The sequence below is a fragment of the Sorex fumeus genome, unplaced genomic scaffold (assembly GCF_029834395.1).
Source record: "Sorex fumeus unplaced genomic scaffold, SorFum_2.1 ptg000043l, whole genome shotgun sequence".
NCBI classification, from domain to species: Eukaryota; Metazoa; Chordata; class Mammalia; order Eulipotyphla; family Soricidae; genus Sorex; species Sorex fumeus.
In genome coordinates, this window is record NW_026606100.1 from 47292526 (window position 1) to 47298729 (window position 6204).

General features: G+C 47.8%; 1 protein-coding gene across 1 annotated transcript in view; it reads right to left on the reverse strand.

Annotated features, from left to right (window-relative positions):
• The window catches only part of FAM204A (family with sequence similarity 204 member A), a 34643-nt gene extending 34343 nt beyond the window's left edge, over positions 1-300 (reverse strand). Inside the window, exon 1 of the mRNA XM_056120645.1 lies at positions 253-300. The gene's annotated coding sequence lies outside the window, so the exon portion shown is untranslated. The remainder of the gene's footprint in view (positions 1-252) is intronic.
• Positions 301-6204: the final 5904 nt, after the last annotated feature.

The following is a 6204-nucleotide window of genomic DNA, read 5'->3' on the forward strand; positions in this document are numbered from 1 at the left end:
GGGGGTCCCCACCAGGGCTCGGACAGGGCAGGGCAGGGCAAGGCAGGGCAAGGCAGGGCTGCGGCCGCCGGACACTCCCCTCGCTGCCCCGTCCTCCTCCGAGACGCCCCTTCCGGCCCGCAGGCCTCCGCTGTAGCCTCGCGCCCGTGCCCTGGACGGAGCCAGCCGTGCCCCGGCTCCCGTGGCCCCCGCGCCGGCGCCCCCGAACTCCCCGGCCCCGAGAGGCGACCCCGCGATCGCCCCGACGCTCACCCGTCGGTCGCCGGCCGCCCGGCAGCCATCTTAAGACCCCGCCAACATCGCGCCTCCTCATTGGCTCGCGCGTCGCAGCCAATCGGGCGCCGCCGTTCTGGCCGCCGCGTCGCTATAGCAACCGGCCGCCTTCCGGGCGCCTCCAGGGATGGAGCCAGAGGGATGCTGCGTTTCCCTCCGTTCTCTCGGGCCCTTCTCTCCGCGCGCCCTGCAGCCCCTTAAAGGCTTTGTTCTCCCTCCGTGCCCTGCCGTTCGCCGGCGCCCGGGAAGCAGGAAAGCGCTGGTGTAGACCTTGCACGGAGACGCGCCTCGCGGCAGACCCCCTCCCCACCCCACCACTCCACCCGGTACCCACCTCCCACCCCGGTCCATCCTGGAATGTCCGCTCGTCTGTCTGGCCTCCTCTCCTTCTCGACCACCCAGCCCCTACTCCCCCACCCCCAGCCGCTCTCAGGCCCGCGCGGGTCCCGACCCTGCTCTCCGGGGGCTCGTCAGCCCCCTGCACCTGCCGGCCTCGGCCCGGCTCCAACAGACGCAGCGGCAGGCAAGGACAAAGCAAACCAGAGAAAACGCCAGAAGAGAGAATAGTGCGATTGTCATAGGAAAATGCCTGAAAAGTTTCCTGAAAGTGCCTAGCAAGAAGATTAATACATCCCTCTTTGGAAAGCGGGGGGGGGGGGGGGGGCGATTGGGGGACGGTGTGGTGGTCATCCTGCAGCGGACAAGGCACTTGCCTTGCACACAGAGGATCCGGATCCCATCCCCGCCACTTCAGCCCCTCCAGGAGTGAGGCCTAAGCACAGAGCCTGCAGTGAGCCCTGAGCACAGAACCAGGAGTGAGCCCTGAGCACAGAGCCGGGAGTGAGCCCTGAGCACAGAGACAGGAGTAAGCCCTGAGCATAGAGCCTGGAGCGAGTCCTGAGCACAGAACCAGGAGTGAGCCCTGAGCACAGAGGCAGGAGTAAGCCCTGAGCACAGAGCCTGGAGCGAGTCCTGAGCACAGAGCTGGGAGTGATCCCTGAGCACTGAGCCGGGAGCAAGCACTGAGCAGCCGGGGAGTGAGCCCTGAGCACCGAGCCGGGAGTGAGCCCTGAGCACCGAGCCGGGAGCGAGCCCTGAGCACTGAGCCTGCAGTGAGCCCTGATCACCGAGCCAGGAGCGAGCCCTGAGCACAGAGCCGGGAGTGAGCCCTGAGCACAGAGCCGGGAATGAACCCTGAGCACAGAGCCGGAGTGTACAGAGCCGGGAGTGAGCCCAGAGAACAGAGCCTGCAGTGAGCCCTGAGCACAGAGCCGGGAGTTGATCCCTGAGCACAGAGCCGGGAGCAAGCCCTGAGCACCTCTGGGTGTGACTTCAACCACCGTTCACGGTCCCCTCTCCCCACCCACTAACCCCACACAAGACTTTCCTGCTTTCTAGCGTTGTGACAATTGCATTAGAAAATGTGCGTCAGTGCATTTATATTATATACATTATATAATACAGCAGATGTATTACATACATCGTATTTTATGCATCATGGACGTGAGTAGGCTTATGATAATTTTCAGTCTTAACTGTGGTTAATTAACATTATCAATAACAACTTTCTTTGAAGTCTTCTAAAAAGAAGTAAAAGTTTTGCGTTGCACTCAATAATACTTCAGAGTTTGAGGCCAGAAAGATAGTACAGCAGGTAGGGGGCTTGCTTTGCATAGCAGACATGGGTTCTATTCCCAGCATCCAAGCCCGCCTGGAGCTATTCCTGAGTACAGAGCCAAGAGTAACCCCTGAGCACTGCTGCTGTGCGCCCTCCCAATATAATAAAAATACATTATAGTTCAGTATAAATATATTTAAACTTAACTTATGAAAAGTTAAGCAGTAAAAGACAGGTTGAATATAAAAGTATTGAATAACTGTCGCATTGGTTGTATTATGCTTAGGTGACTATAACAAAATACACAAATCAGATGACTGAAGCCGCAGAAATTTATTACAGTTCTGGGTGTCGGATAGGCAGGTTTCATTCTGAGATCTCTTAAAGCCATTCTGCCGTGTGCTGACATGATCTCTTCTTGTGCATAGGTTTGGGAAGAACAGGACAGAGGGATTGCCTAGGGGCAGAGGGGGTGAGAATGCCAAGTAACTGTCTACTATCTTATGAAGACACTAATCCTCTCTGATCGGGGCACTATCCTTATGAGTTGTCTGTCCCTTACTTAGTCCTTAGACTCCCTCCTCCAAATGCAACTCGACTTCCTGGGTTTTAGCTCAACACATGAATTTTAGAGGTATGTGAACATTCAGGCCATGGCAAATGCTGCTGATGCAAGAGGGATCCAGACTGGGGAAAGTAGAACTGAGGGGTGAGAACCACATGTGGTAAGAAGGAAGCAGTGTGTTTCAGAACGATTTCAGAACGATCTAGATTGCTTCTACAGTTATTCTGTCAAAGAATACTCATCATTGACTACATATAAGCTAGAAAAAGATAAAGAATGTCATTATAAGCCCTCCAAAAATCATAATTACTAGATTTTACAAAAGAGAGTTTTTAGAAAGTCCTACGCCGAAACCATGTATTTTAAAGTTAAGTTTCTCAATATTAACTTGAGGTTTTCTAAATAATTTCTCAATGATAACTTGGGGACTTCCAAAAATTTCCTAGACCCAATGGTCTATGACATTATTGGGGTTCCTATAATAAATATCTTGGATTTTTTTCTTTTAATTTGGAAGTAAACTTTACACTGGGATATTACTGTTTTGCCAGTTTTCTGGAAAGTGTCAGTCATTTGATTTATTTTAATAAATAAATTTACCTTTCGTCTTGCAAATTCCTGTCCTGGAAACCTGCCAAACTTTGCATTTCTGAATGAGATCCTTGTATTTGTGATATTTCTATGAAATATGGAATTGTTGGGTGCCTTTTACTAAATCATAATGAAATACTTGATGCAGCTAGTAAATTATGCCTGAAATATGTCACACCTGGCTCTAATTTCAAACATAAGTTTCATTTAAATTATCAAACGCTTTTAAAAGCATAAAGCAGTCTTTCTTTGCAAAGGAATACTATGGTTTATAAACACTTTCCCCTTTTGTTTAGTAATTTTTTTTCTTATTGTAGAGATTACAAGTCGCACTCATGCTATAAAAGCTTGAATTATGGAGTTGGTTTTTTGATGGTTGCTAAATCTCGGATTGATGACAATTTCCTAAAATGCAATGAAACCCTTTAGTGTTTTTCAGCTGGGGGGGAAAAAAGTCTTTGTTGTCTTGCCAGAGAGAGAGTACAGCAGGTAAGAAACTTGCCTTGCATGCAGCTGACCCAGGTTGAACCGTGGCACCACCTATAGGACTCAAAGTTCTGCCGGGAATACATACTGAGCACAACCATACATGGCTCAATCCCTTAGTAACCCCCCCCCCCAGTCTCTGCTGAACATATGATAAATATGCTTCTTGCTCAAAATAAAGAATAGTTTTTGTTTCTACCAAATGCCAGATTTTCTTTGCATTGGAAAAATGGTTTACACAGCGCCATGCCTCCCCAGGAGGGAAAGGCTGTGGCTCCCTTCTGCCTTCCCCCACCCCCACCCCCACCCCAAGCAGCAAGGTGGCCACCGCCTCAGAGCTTATAAGAAAGCCAGGTATGAGCTGGTGTTGACAGGGCAACTGCAGTCTCATGGGAAGGGGGGCGGTACCGGCTGGTCCTTTGCGCCCTACCAAGGTCACGAGTTGCCCCCCACGAGTGGCTCTCCAGCACAGCCATAACACCAGATGCACAGAAACCAATCTCGTAATTATCTGGCTCTTTGCAGAAATCCAAAATCACGAGGCTGCTATTGAGGCCATGTGAGATTATATGATTCTCATAACCAGCTATAGAAAATGAAGTATTTCACAATGACCTTTCAGCAATTCTGATTGTTGGGGGGGGGGGGTAAATTCTAAACAATAATGGTGCATCTTTTGTCAAAATAATGAACGCAATCAATGTAGAGAATAGTTAAGTGGAAATCATCTGCCTCACAGGCATTGGGAGGGGTGGGAAGGGGGATATATTGGGGTTCTTGGTGGTGAAAAAATGAGTACTGGTGAAGGGAGAGGTGTTTGATCATTGTGTGACCGAGACTTAAACCTGAAAGCTTAGTAACTTTTCCCACAGTGATTCAATAAATAAATATAAAAGACCCTCCCGTTGATCGTCGATTTGCTCGAGCGGGCCCAGTAACGTCTCCATTGGAGACTTTGTTGTTACTGTGTCTGGCATATCGAATACTCTCGGTAGCTTGCCGGGCTCTCCGAGAGGGGCAGAGGAATCGAACTCGGGTCGGCCATGTTGGCCGCTTGTAAGGCGAATGCCCTACCCGCTGTGCTATCGCTCCAGCCCTTAAATAAATAAATATAAGAAGAAAAATAATATATAAATAAAATTATGAAAAAAAGTAAGATGGAGTGCATGCCCAATTTAATCAGCTAATCAGTGGCTGAATAAATAGCAGTACTCCTACATAAAAAAACGAAAAAAAAATGGTTTAGTGACTTAGTGCAAAAGGAATAGAAACAAGAGAATTCTGACCGAGGAACTGTATTTTTTAATTATTTTATTTTATTTTTATGTAGGAGGACTGCTATCTATTCAGCCACTGATTAGCTGATTGAATTGGGCATGAACTCAACTTTACTTTTCTATTTTTTATAATTTTATTTATTGAATCACCGTGAGAGCAGTTACAAAGCTTTTGGGCTTAAGTCTCAGTCATACAATGAAACACCTGTACCTTCACCAGTGCCCATTCTCCACCCCCTTTTTTTTATTCTTCATAACTATGCAAACACAATTAGTCAATCTGAATTTATTTTTTTAATTTTCAAATTGAACATTCATAGAACATGTGTCTTCCCAGACTAGGTAAAGGTAAAGGCCCTCCCGTTGATCGTCGATTTGCTCGAGCGGGCCCAGTAACGTCTCCATTGGAGACTTTGTTGTTACTGTGTCTGGCATATCGAATACTCTCAGTAGCTTGCCGGGCTCTCTGAGAGGAGCGGAGGAATCGAACTCGGGTCGGCCATGTTGGCCGCTTGTAAGGCAAACGCCCTACCCGCTGTACTATCGCTCCAGCCTATATGAACTAATTATGAAACAAGAGTTAACATAATTTTGAAAGAAAAGTTTTGAAAGAAAAGTTTCTATAATACAGCACATTGCAACAAAAATGATTTCTAAAAGGTTGATCATATCTAATCCTTTTAAATTCTTCCAATCCAAGAGGCTGTGTATAGGAAAAGAGGAAGAAGTGGAGTTTTATTGGACCACTCTGTTTGCTGGGCATTTTTGCATCGAATTTTTCATAAGAAGATGACATAATTACTTCTGTATCCATTTTCAAAAGTTAAAATAATTTGCCCAGGGTCATTCAGCTAATAAGGAGCAGGACCAGGGGAGGGAAGTTTTCCTGGACTCCGAGCTCACCTGCCTTCCACTGTTATCCACAACCACTACTAAGATCAATACCCTGATAACACTAAGACAATGCAATCAAGTACATATGTCATCACTGCTGTGTGTGAGTAGGGGAACATGCATTCAGTGGTAGCTGAATGTGTGGTTCCAAGAATTAAATGTGTCTCTTTTTCCATCCCCTGTTCTGCGTGATCAGTCATCAGACCCCACAAGGAGAAACCTCTTCACTCATTTCTGATTTGCTAGATGGAAGCCTCGATTAGACTCCATTTCCAATACTTTTTCCTATGGCTGGAGCGATAGCACAGCGGTAGGGCGTTTGCCTTGCACGCAGCCAACATGGCTGACCCGAGTTCGATTCCTCCATCCCTCTCGGAGAGCCCGGCAAGCTACGGAGAGTATCTCGCCCACATGGCAGAGCCTGGCAAGCTACCCGTGATGTGTTCGATATGCCAAACACAGTAACAACAAAGTCTCCAATGGAGACGTTACTGGGCCTG